Source organism: Acomys minous (assembly GCF_964271855.1).
Source record: "Acomys minous genome assembly, chromosome: 1".
In the NCBI taxonomy this organism is placed as follows: Eukaryota; Metazoa; Chordata; class Mammalia; order Rodentia; family Muridae; genus Acomys; species Acomys minous.
Window position 1 is genome coordinate 153,170,166 of NC_140483.1, and position 21,079 is coordinate 153,191,244.

A 21,079-nucleotide genomic window follows, 5' to 3' on the forward strand; every position below is an offset into this window, starting at 1 on the left:
TTTCTGGGAAACAAAATTCCATGTTATTTGCATGTGGTCACAGAGACCTGTTTGATCCAATGACCTTAAGTAGTGTATGGGCAGAGGGTGGGGGCGGGGTGTAAAAGGGCCCTCATTGAGAACTTTCTTCCAGGGACCGCTCGAAAGCCTGGACTTTTCATCAAGGGCCAGCAAACACAGCATGCTGGAAGCTGCAGCCCGGAAACCTCCACAGCGAGGCAGACGCTTCGCAGAAGGAATGACCCTTACTGTGCTCCCTCCCTTTTTGAACAGCTTTATGAGTAGCCGCCCACAACCCTTCATCGGTACAAAACCGTGTTAAGAGTGGAAGTAGGTGGAATTGTGGCTGTGAGAATTAAAAAAAGAAAAAAGCCAAGGAGAGAAAGGGCCAAGTGCAGAAGAGCTTCAATATGCCGGTCTCAAGTCCGATGCACATCTCTTTTGTATTAAACGCTGGGTAGAAGAGCTTTTACAGACGAGAAGGAGAAGAGCTTTTCATGTGCTTGAAAGGTGAGCACAAGATCAAAGAAGCCAGGATGGACGTTCCTTGACAGGAATTCTATCAACACAGATGGAAAACCAATTTTAAACAAAACTAAATAGACTCACAAATAAAAAATAAGCCTCTAGATTTGAAGACTTCTGGCCTGTGCTAGATGGAACATCAGGGGCTAATTAAACTGCTCTCTCCTTTTTGTTTATCCTAAATGATACATTCTCTCCCCTGCTCTGATCGAACCAGCACTGTGTCTGCCGTATCCGCCGTAGTAAGGAGCTGTTCCTTCACTTGGTTAAAACCCTTCCTCCACAGCACAGGAGATGCAAAAACACTGAAAGTCTGCCCTGTGTCACACCAGGAAAACCAGCTAAGTATCCACCTTCTGTCTTAGAATGTTTTCTTTTGTCCCCGAAGTACATTGGCAGCTGGAAAGTGTCTGAGTCCATTTGTCTGCGCACCGTGGTACTCAGCCATCTACAGTGAGCCCCTTTTCGCATTTGCTTAAGGCTTTTTCATTGCTTCCTGGCCATATAATGGGGTGTATTCTTCACGTTATGCTTTTGGTTTTCTTTTTGCAAGCTTGTGCCCATGGGTCAGCCCTGAAAGGACGAAAACTAGGCTTCGAGCCTTCTTGTGAAATACGTACCACAAACTGACGTCGGTCCTTCCGGTTGCGAGTTAAGAGCAGAACGTTTCTCGTTGGCCACTGAGGAGCGTCCTCCCAGCGAAGGTCCTATGTCTCAGGTCTGCACATTCAGCAAATCTCCATTTCTGGAGTGTAGTCCCAGGAGCAGGGTGAGCCTTATACGTTGGAAAAAGCTAGCAGCTAGGTTTGTAAAAACCACAAGCCATGTGGCTGCTGACTTGTAGAATACATGTGTAATCTTGTACATGTCGTAGGAGGGGGAGGGGGAAAAGGAAGAAAGGCGTGTGATCCAGTGTCCTCTGACAACTGTCCAGAGTGACTAAGTCAACCCCAGAGCCTCAGAGTGCTTAGGTAAGTGCACAATCCACAACAAACGACAGACTATGACGCGTCAGTTCCTCCAAGAATTCCCACCAGTGAGCTCAGGGATCCGTCGTTGCCCTGGGAGTGTTCAGCTGATCGTCTCAGGAAATGTCTTGATTTTTTGAGGAGTAGGGAGCAGTGTTTTGAGACAGGGTTTCTCAGTGTATCCTTGGCTGTCCTGGATCTCACTCCACAGACCAGGCTGGCCTCAAACTCAGAAAGGAAATCTGCTTATCCTTGCCTCTGGAATGCTGGGCTTAAAAGCTGGGCTAAAATGACACGAATATTACCTCAAAGGGAAAAAAGCATCCCTTATCCCATATCCACACCATCCCAGTGGCTCCGATGTGCCCCATGCCCAGTATTTTACTACTGCACAGTACTGCACAGATCATTTCTGTGTACTCCAACCATTGGATTAAGTCACATGCCTGCTAGCTCCATGGAAACTTTCTACTAGTTTCTAGGAGACAGAAAGGCACTGCTGCCTTCATAGAAACAACATAGGTGCCTAGAATTGCTGGGTGTGTTTGGGTTTGTCTACTAGAGGCCTTTCGTATTGAGTGGCTGTAAAGGGTGGAAGTCTAAATCTGACAGAACTTCTCTCGTTCAAAGTTTTCCTCCACTATGTAGCAACTTTGTGGCCAGCCTAAGCTACATGAGTCCTGGAGACAGGGAGGAAGGGAGGGAGGGAGAGAGAGAGAGAGAGAGAGAGAGAGAGAGAGAGAGAGAGAGAGAGAGAGACAACAGCCACGCAATGCCTACCTGTCCAGTAGACTATGGCACAGTTTCACTTTCATTCACACAGAACCCTTGGGAAGGAAGGCTCTCTCTCTCTCCCTGTAGTTTAAACACAGCGACACAGGAGACAGGAACTCAGTGTTCATCGGCCACACTCACAGAGCAAAGCGGTGACAAAGCCACAATCTGAACTCCTGTCTAACAGGCTTCCAAGCTAGCTAGCGCCTCCCAGACCAGAAATATGTAAAAGGATCACACTTGGCATTGAGCCCTCAGGGTGTCCTTCCCCTCCAAGTCCCTTCTAGCCATAAAATATTCTAAGATAAGCTTCAAGTCTCCTGTGTACTTATTGATCAAATCACTGCTCTGGAAAAACCTGCTGAATCACCCACCTTTAATTTCCACCAAGCTCCTCCCTCACACCGCATCTTTCCATCTCACGTGCTAGAACTCTTGCTGGCCTCTTAGCCCACTATTTAATACTCACTCCCGTCTTTACCATGTTCTAGCTCATGCCTTAAACACAAGGGCTCTTGAGATTATAGCTTTCCTTAGAGGCCTTTCCAGAGAAAGTTAGAAGACGGATCGTTATTCTCCGACTATTCACCCAAATACCATTCTCTATACGTATTCTACATAGGATATAGTATATATTTTCATTTGAACATATCTTATGTAACATATAACTCATATGTGATACGTATATACCACTTTTGTTTTGAAATATGACTATGATGTTGCATCTTCTGAAGCTGATGGTTCGTGAACCTTTATCGCTTTATCCTTTATCACTTGTTGGGGTGGTGTGAATGAGAAAGGCCACTCATGGGCTCATATAGTTCAGTACTTGATACCCAGTTGGTGGGGCTGTTTGGGAAGGATTAGGAGGCGTGGCCTTGTTGGAGGAGGCATGCCACCGAAGGAGCGTAGGCCCACCCCATTCCAGACTGGCTCCCTGCTTCTTGTTTGTGGATCAGAGGTAAGTTCTCAGCTGTTGCTCCAGCCCCACACTATGTCTGCCTGCTGCCATCACATACCCCGTCAAGATGGCTGTGCACGCCAACCCTTTGGGATAGTGAGCCTCAAAGTAAACTCTGTCTTTCATATGTTGCTTTTCTCGTGTCAATAGAAACATAACTAAGACAACCGCTATGGCCAAACTGGAAATAGACTTCAACTTGGATATATTTTCTTAGCATGTAGTACTATGTTCTTTCCTGTGATATAACGTAAAGGTTATCATTGCATATTATAGATAGTTTACTTATGATAACAGTGTCAAGTAATAGGTTAGCAAATGCCTTTCAGTAATGGATTTTAAGTAATGGAAAATTAAAACAAACAATAAGGACAATTAAGTCATTCCACACACAAAATAAACTTAGACCCAGGCCTAGAGTCAGAGCCAGTTAGTCCCACATGCAAGGGACTGGGTTTGGGGATGGGCTGAGGCAAAAGAATCACATATTTGGGCTAGCCTGGGCTACAAAGTGAGTTTAAGGCCAACCTTTAGTGAGACTTTGTCTCAAATAAAAGGCGAGAGCAGGGCTAGGATGAGTGGTCCAGTGCTTGCCTAGTGTGTGCCAGGCCCTGGATTCAGAGCCCTAACTACTGCTCAAAAACAACGCTTCTCAAGCTAGCTGTACTGGTTTCTACTCCCAGATGTCGTCCTGAGGTGAGGAAGCCCAGTATCGCTCTGCAGAGACCCTCGTCGGTTCTTCGTAGCCAAGCACGGGGCTCTATCAGATGCCTGCAGTCCTGGTTGTTCAACTACTCTTCACTGAGCAAGTACATTGCACCCGGACCATATGTGACAAGTCCTCTGCCCGTCACTCCTGTCGCCAACACACCAAGCTGCAGCTGCCACCCTCAACACCACCAGTGAACACCAAGCTAGCTCAGCCACTCACATCCATGGCTACCAAGGACTTCTGCCTTTCTCCCTGTCATCCACCCAAAAGCTGGAGTTGCTAGCTCAAAATAAAAAAAAAAACAGGAGAAGTAGTTCTGATTGGCTGGGCCCAAGTCATGTCTCCAGCTTTTAGCTTTCAGGGAAATTGGGAAAACAGAGAGGCTCTAGAACCTTCACCTTCTGCAGTGGGAATCAGGTCTAGCCATCTGTCAGGCCTCAGGTATGAAGCTATTTCCAAGATGATGTAGGTTATGTTCATATTGGACAGCCCCAGCCTTACAAACATTCTTTACAAAGCTGGTGCAAATTATCATTGAAAGAAGAAAGAAAGGGGTGAGGGAGAAATACTGAGAGAGTCATTGTCCTGTCTAGCAAAAAAAAAAGAAGCATTTCTAGAAGTCAGATTCATTTTCAGGGAGGTCCACAATTATATGACACGACACTGATAATGTGAATTAGTTTAATTTTTAAATTCTAATATCAAATAACTTATGAATTTTTCTCATGCAACCTATACTTTCTAGATGCCACTGGGATGTAAATAATCATGATTCTCAAAGTGCTCCAGTTAGACGAGGCTAAAGTCTGTGCCTGCCTGATGACAATACAATATCTTTGTATTGAATTCTCAGTATCTTTGATAGAAATTTCTTTCTCAGATAAAAATAAAAAAGGAAAAATATTACTGCATAAAAAGTAGAAGGGTAGGAACATTTCTGGTAAAACTGACAAAAAAGAGAAGAAATAGCTATGAATATGAAGATTTTAGTTATAGTTTTAGTGGAATTTTTTAAAACTAAAAATAAGGTGATCGTTAAAAATCTCACACCAAAAGCAACAAGATAGAGCTTTCTGGCCTGGGAGTATCTCCAATGTCTGGGTTATTTAGGTTGGAATAACACCATGAATTTCTAAGAATGATCTTTTTAAGAAAGTGGTTGTTCCAGTGTTTGGGAAATGCTGCATTTTCTAATACCATGTCCTTCCTCCAGTGCCCAGTGTACAACTGTGAAAAAACACTCATGCACACACACACATGCATGCACATATACCTTACTTAATAAGAAGAATATACAATTCGCAATTACAATTTATTATCAACATTTCTGAATCTAGAAAGGCAACATCTTTCAGAGACTGCAACATCTCTGTAGCTCTGTGACGAGGGCGAACTTTAGGCCTTACAAACCACATCCTTGTCTCATCTCTCTCTTCTCCAGCCCAATGTTGGGTATTTATGATGTTTTTTTCCCCCAACAGAAAGGTTTGCTGCCAACACACACACACACACACACACACACACACACACACACACACACACACACAGAAACATGCCCACATAGACACACACACACACAGAAACACATCCACCTACCCACCCACAGAAACACACAGAAGCAGAAACACATACACACAAACAGAAACACAGACACACAGACACACATAGGCATACCCACATACACACGTGTATATACACACTGAGAGAAACATGTATACACACACACAACTGCTAGAAGCTTTGAACTGCCAAGGCTTTCATCGTAATCAAGGCTGTCCCTTCTGTTAGTGTCCTTGCATGAGCTCTAACAGTTAGCTGAGCACTTAGCCTGGGAAGGGAAGCCAAAGGCCTGGATGACAGTGAAGATGAGTCCTCTTCCCTTAGGTAACAAATCTCGGAGCTTGTGACCTTTCTTCCCTGTTGACTCTGTTCTTGTAACAGGCATTGATTCCTCCACGGGTTCCCACTTCTATTGTCTCTCAGATCCAAACAATTTCCTCTCAGTCCAAACAGAGAACTTTCTCAAATTCACCCTAAGCTATGTTGTTATGCTATTTTTGTTTTTGTGTTTGCACAGGTTCATGCGTTACTAGAATTTGGTTTAAAAGAATTGGCAGATGCAAACAAAACCAGGAGGGAAAAAAAATGTTCTTTTCATACTCTGGCAGGATGGAAAAGAGATCTTAAAACTATGTCACAAGGTCACAAATGGAAAGTAGCCCAGTGGTGTTAGCTTGGGGTTATGTTCAGTTGTTTTTGATGCCGTTGCTCCTGTTTAAGCATTTCATCTCTATTGCCCTAAAGAAATAAGAGTTTAGAGACCTTTAAAATCTAACATTATTTCCTTCTTCCCTTAGATAAAGAAATGGGGGGAGGGGGTGCATCTGAACCTGTCTCCATTTCTCTGTCCTCATCAGTTTTCTTTTAACCCACTTCCTCTTTTTGCTGCTCTGTGACTGAGGGATCCAGCTGAGCACCAGCACACTCATAGTCATGGTGCAGGAGTGTCATAGAATTGTGTTTCATTTCTAAATGTTCTCTGGTGTTTCATGCATGCTCACTAAGCACTCACACTCCCACTGATCTTCCCTCAGCCTTAATTAAAACTTCTAGGTGCATGACTCCCCTCAGCCTCGAACTACATCCATTTAATGAAACAAAGAACAGCACTAAGCATGAACCCCATCCTGAGCAAGCCTCCCCATCTACCAAGTTCCCTGTGGTAACGATCTCATCCTGAGTCTGACTCTTTTGGAACCAGACAACAGGAAAATATTAAATCTCTTTGCTCTAGAGTGGGAAGTCGGGATGCACCTTAGGAGGCTCGAGGGAATCTGCTAAGTCTTATGGATATTTCTCAGCTTATCAAAAGCTGAGTTGGGTTGCCAGCTGTAAAGTTATTCAAGAATGGTTTCTGATTTCACTCAACATACTTACTCTTATACTCACAGGTAAGCGGAGCTCTCACGCTCATCAGTGAAGCTTCCTTCTGCAGCAGATGAGACCGTTACCAAATGCTACAGCTAGTCAGAATGCAGAGAACAACCTACCATAGGCTGCCCAGTCCCAACACGTGTATCTACAGCACAACTCCTGCATCGAATGCTCAGGGAACATCAAAGGAGAGGGGCCGGAAAGATGATAAGAGCCACAGGATCACTAAGTCAGCTGTGAGATTGTACCTTCTAGCTACGCAACAGAAGCTACATCCATACAATGTCAACATTGCTGCCCACACAGGACTTGAATGATTTCAACAACAATTAAGAGACACCCAGAAGAGATTAAAAAAAAAAATTAACAGCTGCTGAAAGCGGGAAGATAGGTCTTCCCGGGACATGCCCCCGACTAGTTGTCCTATACTGACTAGATAGCCCAAGTAGTTAGCGAGCAACACTGAGGAGACGCAGCAGGCTGTATTCATACGTCTATTTGTTTACACGTGTATGTATATGTAACAACAATGCTGAAAGAAGGGGAAGCTGTGAAACTTGGGAGGGAGCAGGGGTGGGTACGGAAGGGATAGAAAGGAGAATGGGGAATGATGTAATTATATTTTCATTAACATTTTTCAAATTAAAAAAAAAGGATGTGACTATAATGATACCTCAACTGGAAAGGACTCTCATTCTACATCCTCCACTCTGGCCATCCTTAGATGACGGCTATTGTGGTACTACAATAATTGATGCTGTTGTCTAAAAACAAAGTGAGAAGAGCTTTAGAGAATGCCCCAAGCCGTCCATAGTGAGAAAACCATGTGGGACTAGCTGGTTGAAAGGGGCGACTGAAAAAGGGTTTGCCTATCCTGAAATCAACAATGTAGCTGTGGAAACTTGTCTCCAAGGGGAATCTTTGAGAGAGCAGTGAGTTACCTTTTGGCTGCCTCATGTTGGGGAACACATGGGAAAAATAAAGAAACAGTTAATTGAATTAGAGTAGTGTTGGGAAGATTGGGCCAAGCAAAGACAAACCCGAGAGACACGCCTCTCCCAGTCCTGGTTGTAGAGGCAGAAACTCAGATGACACACTGCCTGTGGAATCCACAAAAGAGCCAAAGTTGAGCTGATCCTTAACAATCATGAAATCAGACGGGCAATGCCTGTCCTGTGGGTCTCCAGACAGTTCTGTGTGACCTCTTTTGAGGGTGACAACAGAGTGATGACTTAGAGAACTGAATGCTACTTTTGGGTGGCTATTCTGTGGGCCTCCAGCCAAGTCTGAAGTCACTTTGTCATACTAGTCATCCTTTTAGAAGGAGCCAGTTAAAGAGAAGCCTACAGGGATGGTGGAATCACCCCGTCCCGGTTTCCTAGAGCATGTGGAGGGAGTGAAACTGAACCGCCTTGGGACAACTCTCACACAGCAGGACTCATTGAGGTAAGAGCTAGTTCCAAGGCAAGCAAACATCTGGATACACTTTAAAAATTGGTACACACCCTATGGGCTGCCTCATTCCAATGGAGACTTACAAAGGTTGCCACGTGTGATCAGTAGGAACTCAATGGCGTTTGGTAAAGGAATTTTGGCAAGAATTCTTTGAACCCTCCAGTTTCCTGAAAAGGTCTAGGGACACTCCTTTGGCCCAGATTTCTAAGAATCTAGATGAGATTATACTCTGGCTGGCTTTTATGTCAACTTGACATTAGCTAGAATCTGGGAAGTCGGAATCTGATTTGAGAAAACGCCTCCAGAGGACTGGCCCATAGGCAAACCCATGGAGACTTCTCTTGATTGATGATGGATGTGGGTGGACCCAGGTCACTGTGGGTGGACATGGGGAGGTGGTCCTGGGTGGCATAAGCATGCTTGAAGAGAAAGCCAAGTAAGCAGCAATTCCCCATGGTGTCTGCTTCAGTTCAGACATCTAGGCTATTGCTTTGAGTTCCTGCAGTGATGTCCTTAGATGACGGATTCTGATGAAGTGTAAATGAAATAAATCCTTTCCTCCTCTAGTTGCTTTCGGTCATGGTGTTTTATCACAATGTCTTACTTAGGGTTTCTTCGCTGTGAAGAGACACCATGACCATGGCAACTCATATAAAGGAAAAGTGGTAACTGGGGCTGCCTTACAGTTTCAGGGCTTTAGTCCATTATCATCATGGTGGGAAGTGTGGCAGTGTGCATGCAGACATGGGGCTGGAGGAGCCAAAAGTTCTACCTCTTGATCTACAGGCAGCAGAAGGAGACTGTGTGCCACACTGGGTGTAACTTGAGTATAGGAAACCTCAAAGCCCGTCTCCATGGTGACACAATTCCTCCAACAAGACCACACCTACTCTAACAAGGCCACACCTTTCTAAGGGCCAACCATTCAAAAACAAGAGTCTATAGGAACCGTAGCTATTCAAACCAACACACAACAGAAACCTTAACTAAGACAAGTCATAAATAGTCTCATGGTGGAGAAGGAGTAAAATCTATAGGAAAATATTAATTTATGTATGTAGTCTTCATTTGAACAATTGAACAACTTAGTTTGTATCAAGTTAGACATTTATGGAGCATAGGATTCTAACTTCCTAATAATTGTGCTCACGCTAAATTCACTTTCTAGCCTTCTTTGTCAATTGTATACTTGGGCACACTGTTGCCCATTAAAGATACACCTACATAATTCTGATATGAGCTTGTTATCATCGATGGATTTAATTGTTGTCTATGTTAAAATGAATGAAATAAGATAATACTTTCTAATCCTGACTACTAAATGAACTTGGAAGAGTTACTATTCAGAATGCCTTTCTATTAATTCAAAATGGAGTCTACTTTATTATTATCAAATTATGATGACAGAATCATCAATTTGTTAATTCATTTTGATTACTATGAAAGTGATTTCATAACAGTACCTCCCAATGATTTAGCCATGTATATGAAACTGCCTGCACAGAAGGAGTGGCCAGTGCAGTTCATTTCTGAGACCTCTGGTTTGGTAAGCCCTTTGTGACCTTTCTATTTCCTGTTTGTCCTCTTGTGAGACTGTCACTAGCAGAATTTATTATTTGACGCCCCCCAATCCCCTACACTTCTCTGTCATCAGACCTAGACATATGCCATTGTTCCCTGAGCCCCCTGTTCCCTTCTCTGTTTCTGCAGTCATTCCCGCACCATGCAGAACTTCATCTCCACGCGCTCTTCTGGAGCCCACTCCATGCCCTTTCACCTCTTCCGCTGCCTGCACGTCCCAGCTCAGTAACCTTGCTTTCCCTCTTGTGGGTGAGTCTGTGACCAGTGCTCAGAGATAGACGCCTACCTTGAATAGCATCTCCTATTGCACTGTAGTTCAATCTCCAGAGAACAAAGGAGGGATGGAAAGAGGAAATGGGGGAGGAGGGTCAGGAGGGAAAAAAGATTAAAATGAGGGAAAGAGAGAGAGAGAGTAACACAGAGAGGTGGGGCAACAGGAAAAGAGATACAGAAAGTGATAAAGAGAGATAGAGAGAGACATAGAAATAGAGACACAAAGAGAGACAGAGACAGAAACAGAAAGACAGAGAGACAGAGAGGGTGGCAAAGGGAGTCAGAGAGAGGGGAAGAGACAAAGAATGAGGAAGCCTCCTACTTGTTACGAGTCTTGGAAAAATAAAGAAGTAGGGGCTCAGGAGGTAGTTCTGTGGGTCAGAGAACTTTCTTCAAAAGCATGAGAACTTGACTCCCAGCCACCAGCAGCCATATAACACATAAAAAGCTAAGCATGGAGATTGGACACAAGATAAAGGCCAGACGCCATGGGTTGCACTCCAGTCACAGAGCTCTCAGAATTGGGCCTTTTGAGCAGCATGGTCTCCTCCAGAAAGGGTTTTGTTGTGTGAAAACTGAACTTCTGCCCAGTCACTCTCTTGAATTATCAGAAAACAAAACAAAACAAAACAAAACAATTCAGCTCAACCATGACAAAATAAACTTTTCCACACTGAGGAACATTTAGAGCCTGTTTGCTCCACAGAAGTCAGGAATGCAACACAAGGCGTGCAGCAAGTTCAGTGTGCTCCAAACCTCTCACTGGATGCTTTGAGGGCCAATGATGAGACCATTGGTTTGAGGATATTCTTGACAATCCATCACAAAGCGAACTGATGAGTGAGCCGCAGCTGGTGGTGCAATATACTCTGGCGTAGGACAACCATTTTGCAGTTGTCTCTGTTACAGTATGATGTACACAGCATTAAAGTACATACACACACACACACACACACACACACACACACACACATGCGTACGCAAAAGCTAAGTGTGATCACACAAACTTGTAACCCCAGTGCTGGTGGGAAGGGGGTGAGGGGGGCAGGTGGTGGAATAGCAGAGTCACCAGACCTAGATCACCAGCCTAGATTCGGAGCCACGAGGGATCTTACTTGCAGGAAAGAAGGCAGAGAGTGATAGAGCAGGATATCCAATATCCTCACCCCGATTCTGTACAGCCATGGGTACCCAAACCTTCACCCATGCATATACCATTGCAGGTACTACACAACTCTCTCACATACATGCAAAATAAATATGATTAAGACATAGAGTTGGGCACGGTAGCACACAGCTGTACTCCCACTACCCAGCAAGGAGTAGAAGGAGGATCAAGTTCAAGGCCAGCCTTGGTTACATGTTTCAAATAAAACAAGGTGGGGGGAAGGGAGAAGAGGAGGGTGAGAATAAAAATATAACTAAAAAGATGGAAGAGAAGCTAGTAGATACCTTGTGGCTGGCAAAGCCTGCGTTGGGAGTCAAAGCAGAGTCTAGTCCAAGGAGATTCAGCAAGGTCTGCCGACCCTCCATCGCTCCAGCCCCCTCCCCAATTGGACCAATAGGAAGCAGCTGTTTTGACTTCCGTGGGGTGACTCATATTTCATTTTGACTTAATCCGTAAATGAACACAATTACCATCATTTTCATCTCATGGACACTGAGAATGCAAACTTAGCTGCTCAGCGCTAGAGAGTGTCTCAGACGGCCTGACCACAGCATCAACCCCCTGACCAACTGAGCTCACTTAGAGACCAACCCACCGTGGCTTCCAGCCCAAAGCAAGTAAACAGCCAGCCTGCCAGTTCTTCTGAGACTTACAGGCCAATTCTCTTGCTGATGCCTTTTAAGGAGTGAGGGGCTGAGGAGGGGGCAAGTATCTGACGAATACGTGAAGACATATTAGACACATTAGTGCATTCCTCTCAGCACACCAGTATCCTCCATAATCCTGATAAGAAATAAATAATAGCAACTGTTGCTTTTGAGAAAGCTCCCTTATGCCGCTGCATTGCTTGTGAAACAACCCTGCCAAGAGCTCAGGATTATCTCCACTTTATAATGGAGATTAAAATGGTCAAGTGACTAAATCCTTGGGTGGGATTTAACTAAGATCTCTGAGGTTTCCAAAGGCTCTCATTTTACCCACAGTGCAATCTTCTAATTGTTTTTTGTTTTTCCTCAGGAAAAACAAACAAATATGTATTGCCACTCTCTTACTGTAGTCCATGACTTATGACCACCTTTAATTCTGCATGCAAAGATTAAAATGATAAAGATATTAAAGCCGTTCATCAATGCTGGATTATCTCAAATTGCCAAGTAAAGCTAAGTTATCCCGCAAGCCAAGACCTTTCACCAAGAAAAGGAATAAAGCAAACACATTATTTTATCTTTCATTATGTGGTTTGTGAGTCCCAGAGAGAGGAACTCAGCTGTAAAATTAAAAAACAAAAACCAAATGGTGTGCAAAAAAAAAGGTTCTGACGTCTATATTTTTTTAAACAGGTAAGAGAAAGTGAAAAAGATGGATACTGGGCTGATTGCGAGAAAGTAGGAACAGTCAGCTCCACAGGGGGAACAGGAGTTCTAGTCTTGGACCTATTTAAGCAAGTGTCCTGAGGGAGGGGGAGGACAGAAAGAGAGAAGGATCCCAGGTGATGAAAGGAGAGAACTGAATCCCACAAGAAGAATGACCTCACAAACACCATGGTAGGGAAAGATGCTCAAACACACACATGCGCGCACACACTCACAAATATATGAAAAAAATCTTTAAGGAACTATTATCTTAAGAACTCCATCTCACAAAACACAAATTACTAACATCAGAAGAACTAAAGAGACAGCATAAATTCTAATGATGTCAAAAAATAAGAAGATATTAATTAGAAACTGTGCCTGTAACTTTGACAACTTAAGAGAAACAAATTCCCGATCAATTCCTGAAGCTGACAGAAAAAAAAAACACCCCAGAAAATTTGGATAGCTTTTGTACCTATAAATCACACTCATATTAAACCCTAGAGATGGTGCCACTTAGTCCTGCTGGAGCCCAAGATCTTCAAGACACATGCATTTTCACCTGTGCACAAATACACACGGCCTCCTGGGATGCTCTGACCGCCAACTCCCCAAGGATTCTATCGCATCCCTCTCTGGAGCCACCTTTGACAGTCTGACCCCGCAGGACAGACTTCCTCCACTCCCTCTTGTTACACTCCCATCTTCTCACATGTAGCTTCTCTGTCTCTGTCTCTGTCTCTGTGTCTCTGTGTCTCTGCGTCTGTGTTTCTCTGTCTCTGTCTCTGTGTCTCTGTGTCTGTGTTTCTCTGTCTCTGTCTCTGTGTCTCTGTCTCTGTCTGTCTGTCTGTCTCTCTGTCTGTCTGTCTGTCTCTCTCTCTCTCTCTCTCTCTCTCTCTCTCTCTCTCTCTCTCTCTCTCTGTGTGTGTGTGTGTGTGTGCGTGCGTGCGTGCGTGCGTGCGTGCGTGCGTGCGTGCGTGTGTGTGTGTCTGACTCTTTGTCCTCTCTCTCTCTGTGGAGGTTATCTGTATTTGAGGTCAAGAACTTGCTTGGACCTTCCTCACAGCCTACCAAGAGGCTCCCACATAATACACATTTAACAAAAGCTTAGTGGTTACAAAAGAAAAAAAAACCCTTTTGTCAGTAGATAGAGTTAAGAAGCACTCTATCTATGCTTTGTGAATTTTCTGTGACTGATTCTCAAAGATAACAAGGAATAACTGAACTCGCACACCTCTCACTTTAGCATCAGTCTCCCAAATAAGCGTGAGAGGCTCGCCTGCCGGAACTGAACATATTCATGGCCTGTGAAGAGCCGAAGAGCAGGAGCATTGCTCCCACTCTGGAGGATTCTGTATGGTCATTCTATCCTATGGCAGAGAGCCTCAGCGCCAGGCATCCTGGGGGCAGGTGGAGGGATAATCCAGGGAGGCATGCACCCCTGCCCTCAGTTACATTCCATTACCACCACAATCTAGTTTCAGCATGAAATGTCCATTCTAACGCTGGTGTTGAAATTTAATAGCCATTTTAACAATATTAAGAGATGAACAATACTAAGAGAGTGCCTGTAAAAAGCAGCCAGACCAGATGGGAAGGCTCATGACTGTGACCTCAGCACTCAGAAAGCTGAGGCAGGACAGTTGCCATGAGTTCAAGGCCAGTCTAGGCTACACAGGGAGTTGCAGGGCAGCTGTGCCATGACAAAACGAGAAATAATCAGTTCACTGGGGAACCATCTTCATCTTCATGAATGGATTCATTTTCCCCCCTTTTATTGAAAACGGATTCTTTTCTCATACAGTATCTTAATTACAGCTTCCTCTCCCTCTACTCCTCTCAATCCCCCCCCCCCACTTCCCCTCTCATCTGGATCCACTCCTTTTCTGTCTCTCACTAGAAAAGAACAGGCTTCTAAGTGATAACAACCAAACATGACAAATAAAATATGATAAGCCGGGGCGGGGGGTCATGGCGACTCAACAGGAGGAAAAGAACCCCAAGAACAGGCAAAAGAGTCAGAGACCCTCTCATTCTTACAGTCAGAAATCCCATAAAAATACTAAATTGAAGGCTTTAACATATATGCAGATGAGCTGGCACAGACCAGTGCAGGCCTACGCTTGCTGCTTCAGTCTCTGTGAGTTCACATGAGCTTTGCTCAGTTGACTTAGATGGCGGCCTTGCTCTCCTGGTGTAATCCATCCCCTTTGGTTCTTACACTCTTTCTACCTCTTTCACAGGATTCCCTGAGCTCTGAATAGAGGGATTTGATAAAGTCATCTCATTCAGAGCTATGTATTCAAAGATCTCTCTCTCTCTCTCTCTCTCTCTCTCTCTCTCTCTCTCTCTCTCTCTCTCTCTCTCTCCATGTCTGGCTGTGGATCTCTGTATTTGTTCCCATCTGCAGGAGGAAGCTTCTCTGATGACGGCCAAGTATAGCAGAATACCATTAGGATTCATGCTATCACTACTTTTTTTTTTCTTATCACTTTTTTTTTTTTAAGACAAGTAGTATTTGGTTTCACCTTGGTTTCACCCTAGGATGTCTAGTTTCTGATAATTGGTCACCCAAGTGGTGTCAGGTGGGTTCCATGGAGTGGACTAGGCCTTAAGTCTGATGAGACAGTGGTTGGTTAAACCCTCAAGCTCTGTGCCACCACTGCCCTAGTACACTTTGTAGGCAGGACACCACTGTAGAGAAAAAGGGTTCGTGTTTACATGTCTCTTTTGGTAGCCTGAAGAACATCTTCCTTTACCAAAGACATATAGGTTCTTTGCAGGCACCAGTTTGACCTTTCAACGTTCAATGAGTTGTGTGGGTATGGCCATCAGGAATGGGCTTCGCTGTCACATTGTGGAGAGCAACCTATCATCTTGGTGACAGCCTGGGTTATTTGGGAATTTCCATGAAACCCCTTTAGCCAACAACTCAGTTGGATGTAACCCAAGCCTGGTACTGGAAGCTTCATTTGGTGATGAGATCTCCAGCTGGGATTCTGTCTCTCTTGTTAGTCATAGACTTCATTAGGATCACTCCTATATATTTTAGGAAATTTCCACTGCACCAGGTTTCCATGCCACCCATCAAATTCCCCTCAATTCTAGCTTTCTTTCCCTACATTACCTCCCTCAACCTGATCCCCTATTCCCGGCCCTCTTGCCCCCAGTCCTCCCGTTATATCTATTCTATTGTCCCTTTCCAGGCAGATCCATGTGTTACCGTGTGTGTGTGTGTGTGTGTGTGTGTGTGTGTGTGTGTGTGTGTGTATGTATGTATGTATGTCTTTTTTCAATTGCTGTAATAAAATACTATGACCAAGGAAACTTATAAAAGAAAGAGCCTAATTTGGAGATCAAAATTCTAGAGTATTAGAGTTCATGGCCATCGTGGTGGAAAACACTTGGCCCAGCCTATGGTGTTAACAGCAACTGGTGAAACCTTCCAAAGGGAGGGAGGGAGGGAGAGAGAGAGGGTCTAATGGAAGAAAACTGGTTAGCTGGAGGCATGTTCTTAAAGAGTATATTGAGTCTCTGGTCATTTCCTATATCTTTATTTCCTTTCCACCACAGTGTGAGCCTCTTTTTACATGAGTCCCCATCATGGTGTGCCATGGTGACATAGGCCCAAAGTCACCAGGGCTAAGTGTCCATGGACTGAAATATCCAAAACAAAACCAAATCCTTTCTTCTTAATGAGTTGATAATCTCAGCTATTTTGTCACAGTGATGAAAATCTGAGTAAGACATGTTCCGAGTGTGTTAACTCATGTTTGTAGCGGGTATAAACATGTTTTTGTTTTAATCACAAGCTTGGGATGTGAAATAGGCTTGTGTGAAGGTTTGCGATGTTTTTCTGTTGGAAACAGACTTTTGAGAGAACAGGTGATGTTTGTCCACTAGAAGAGGAACCACTTCTTGCAGGGGCATGGCCTTGCCAACTGATAAACATCCTAGTATGGACTCTTGTGGAGAGCCACAGAGCCCTTTGTAGACCTCGCCCCAAGATGGCGCCTGGCATGCAGCCAGAGCCGCCTCGATTTAGACAAACAACCCCTTATTTGGAAGAGGCCCGCTGCTTGCATTAGCTCTGCCTCTACGAGCCTATCAGCGTGTGAGACGTGGCTTAGTGTGATTGGCTGTTTGGGTGGTATAAATGAGCATGATGGGAGTGGCTCGGGGGATTCTCCTGGAAACAAAGCCTGAGTAAACCGCTTGAGAGAAGAACTGGTGGTCGCGTCTTTCTTGCTGGTTGAGCGAGGCGCAACAGACTCTGAGAGAATATATATATATATACATATATGTGTGTGTGTGTGTGTGTGTGTGTGTGTGTGTGTGTGTGTGTGTGTATTTATATAATATGTGAGCCCAAAACAAGAGTTGGGTTTTTGTGGGGGTTTTTTTGGTTTTGTTATTGTTGTTGTTATTGTTTTGTTTGTTTCTTTGGTTGGTCTTGGCATCGTTTCCTATTGTTTGGCTGTTTATCTCTCCTTTTCAAGATTCTCCTAGAGAGATGCACTCCAGCAATGCTTTGAGGTTCTGGCTGCTGCCTGGGTTCCTGTGGCTGCAATTGCAGTCACCTTTGCTGAATTGCTGGTTTGATGTTTAATAGGTCAGCTGGAATCCTGCCAACTACGCCAGTGGAGTCACTCCAAGGAACTGAGTCTAAAAAGGTCTGCTTCTCCTGTTTCCATTAACCTCTTTTCTCTCCTATCTAGGGTAGGTGGATTGGAAGGGAGGTATAAACATTAAAGAACCCCCAAATAAAGTAGGTTTGGAAAAGTTCAAAACTTACACGTGTTCAAGTGGTAGAATATCTCCAGAGCTCCCCCTCTGAGTTCTTTAAAGTGAAGAGAGGATTCTGAGTTCTAGAAAAAAAAAAAACAAAACAAGAAAAGTCTTTGGAGTACTAGGAGTGAGAAAAAGGAAGGTGATAAATCCAGAGGAGCCAGGAGAATCTCTGCAGATAGGGTTCTATCTACACATGCTCAGAAAGGTTGTGGCTCCCCATGGTTGAGGAAACTGGACTGAAAGTAGAAAGGGACATCCAATAATGCGGCTTATGGCCAAAGCTGTCTTGCTCCCAGCTGTCTTAAAAGGAACAGTCAGATTTTCTAAGGTTGTCCAAGTCCAACTATTTGAATTTGTAAGTGCTTCCCTTATAGGCTTCCAGAACGGCACCGTTCATGTGCCACCTATGTCCATCTCCTCCCAGAGCACTCTCCTGGGAGCAGACTGTCTTCATCAGCTTGTTTCAGCCAAGAAGATATTATGTCTATAGTGCCAAGTCATACCTCAAGACAGAACCCAGAAGACTCAGCAAGGCAAGGAAGTGAGGAAGTGTATGCACCATATTCTATAGGAGCCCGCCACACACACACCCCTAAAAAGAACCCACCAGGTAAGAACTGTCTGATTACTGCATGTTCTGGAATAACATTACAAGGAAAGTCATAGGTTCAGTTAAAGAACTGACATGATATACTTGGGCTTTGGCATGTCCCCCATGTCCCCAAAGGTTCACAGTGGAGTCATTGGTTCTCAGTGCAGTGACATTTGGCAGTGGAACTTTGGGGAGTCAATGGCCTATGAAAGCTGTGGCTTTATAATTTGGTAGTCTATTGGGGGTGATAGAAACTTAAGAAGTGGGACCCAATTAGTGATGTGCCCTTCTTGCTCCAGGCCCCTTCTCTCTGCTTCCTGGAACTCACAAGGTGAGCAGCCTCCTGTAACATACTCCTGCCATGATGCTTTGCCCCTTGGAGTTGACCTTCTCAAATATGTTGTCAGAGCAAAGTAAAGCTGTCTAACTTGCTCAGCAACACTCTTCACACACTGAGAAAATTTGGAGGTCAGATGACATAGTGCTGATATGAATTTATTTTTAGGCCTTCCTATTGAAAAGCAGTATCCTCTGTTAGATCACCAGGAGGCGGCGGGAAAGGTAGGATAGCTGTCCCTGTGAGTTAAACAAGAAGTAAGATCCAGAAACCCCTGCCCAACAGTCCTGACACGTCTTCATCATCGTCGTCGTCGTCATGCTGATGTGCATCCAGTCAGTTTGGATGTTCTCAGAGCTGATAATTTAGAGCAAGTGTAAGCAGAGACGACTCTTCCAGAAAGCCTTCTGGGACAATACTGCTAACTTGTTTCCATGGGCACCAAGTTGTTTCTTTTAAACAGAATTCATGCATTCTTAAATGCTCTAGGCTTCACATCTTAGTTAGAAAGTCAGCATCGGTTATGTCTGGGCAAAGACTATGACAGGATAACTAGCCACGAAGCTCACCTTGAGCATGCTGTGAACCAGGACGCTACAGAATCACATGGGAGATCACGCTAAGGGTACAATAGCGTGCGCATGCGTGCGTGCGTGCGTGCGTGCGTGTGTGTGTGTGTGTGTGTGTGTGTGTACATGTGTGTGCTTGTGTATGTGTGTGTACGTGTGTGTATGTGTGTGCACTGTTAGGCAGATGTGGGGTGGTTAAGGGGAAATATATTAGTCAAATAAAACAACATTTTTTAATTTTAGTGTTGACAACAGTTCGCCATCAGCAAGTAAGGAATTTGAGGTTCAATCTGTTTGAACCCCACAATCTCCTTTAAGACTTATTATGAAGTCATTGTTCTTCTTCTGCACTGCTTCATAGCCCGCGCTGTGTGTTACACTTCCCTGGAAAGTTTAAAAATAAACAAAAATCTACCGAGGTCTAATTCCACTCAAAGAGACCCTTGTTTAATTGGGCTCAGAGTGCAGCCTAAGAAGCCCCTCTGGAAGGTAGCAACACCTGGGAATGAGAAATCTCATGACTTAGTCCTGCTTGGAGTGTGGTCCAGGGACCTGGTTTCTTGTTTACAAATACAAAATCCCTCAGTGCATAGTGGCACACGTCTGTGCTCTCAGCACTGGGAAACAGAGGCAGGAAGAACTCAAATTCAAGATCAGTCTGGGTTACATAATGAGACCCTGGCTCAAATCAAAACCGACCAAGCAACCAAACATCAAATTCCCGCACACCATTCAAGTCACTAGCTCAGCCTCCTGGGTTTTAGTAAGATCCGGTGTGTACTGAGTTCCTGAAGCTTTGCGCTTGTTTTCTTTGCCTTTCCTTCCTTCTGCGGAACTGTACTTTATAGGTACAAATTGGAATCACCCAGAAAAAGTAATGCTGTGTGAGTATTTTAAATTTCCTCCCTCTGGAAACTGATTTAGTTGTCTTTGAGGGTGGCTCAGGAAGGGGTTTTAATTTCAAGTGTGCCCCTCCCTGCCCCCCATTTTAATATAAACTCTGGGCCGTGTCAGTGCTACAGGAGAATGTTTTACTCCTTTTGATTTAACGGCCTCTAGTACAAAGCACTCATTTCCACGCAATATTTAGGTTCCCTGGAAGACACAATACTCTTTTTCTGTAGTGGTTACCAAATTTGGCGGTGCAAAAATAGTGACTGGGCTCCTAAAGTTGTAGAGTCCTGCGGCCTCATCTTTAGTCAGCTTTCTTTGTTAAGTTCAGAACTGAGGCCAAAGGAATTCATTTTCAGAAGACCCGGCCAGAAATCCAAAGCCTGCAGCACATTTGAAGCCCACCACTCTCAACACAACGAAAAGAAAAAAGAGTCTGGGAGAGAGTACCCATCGGGGCTCACAGCAGACAATAGGGGAGGACGGAGTGATGGAAGTGGGGCAAGAGGGCAGCTCAAAGACAGACGGAAGAAACTGTACAGTAAAATGCTTGGGAATGGACAGTGGGGGGTGGGGGTGGGCGGTCTGCCCTGGTGGAGTACTTCCTGTCTGCCCTGGTGGAGTACTTCCTGTCTGATCAGCTCCCAGGAACAGCCTTACCATACGGACTGTTTCTGAAACCTATTAGGCTTTGAATTGCTGTTTCCCAAGGCCCCTTCTTGCTTTGTTGCATTAAGATTGAGAAGACCCAGATGAACTCAACATAAGAGAACACTGCAAAGCCCAAATTCTGCAAATGTACCATGCCTCCCTAAAGAGATGCAAGCAGAAAGCTTGTTCACAGAACTTCGGTGTCAGTTGTGCTGGCAATGAAAAGGGAACCCTTGAATTTTTTTTAAAAAATCATTTAATACTTCCTTGGAAAGTACACACTTAGAGTTAATATTGATTGTTCACAGAAATCATTATTGGGTCAAAAGAAAATAGTAATTTAAGGCATAAAAGATAGTTCCTGGTGTGTAGTGAATATATATATATTTTTTCAGTGTTTCAGATTTAGGTCTTTGATCCATTTGGAGTTAGTTTTATTAGACCTGGGTATAATTTTATTAGACCTGGGTCTAATTTCATTCTTCCGCATGTGGACAATCAGTTTCCCCAGCACCATTTGTTAAAGGTGCTTTTTTCCCCCT

General features: G+C 44.3%; 1 long non-coding RNA gene across 3 annotated transcripts in view; it reads right to left on the reverse strand.

The window, feature by feature from the left end:
- The window catches only part of LOC311596065, a 106,130-nt gene that overhangs the window by 14,034 nt on the left and 71,017 nt on the right, over positions 1–21,079 (reverse strand). For 2 of the 3 annotated variants that reach the window (XR_014778692.1, XR_014778693.1), the window contains exon 3: positions 17,502–17,574. This is a non-coding gene — a long non-coding RNA (uncharacterized lncRNA). Of the gene's footprint in view, positions 1–11,635; positions 11,868–17,501; positions 17,575–21,079 lie in introns of those variants that run through there. The other variant, XR_014778694.1, reaches the window with a different exon arrangement.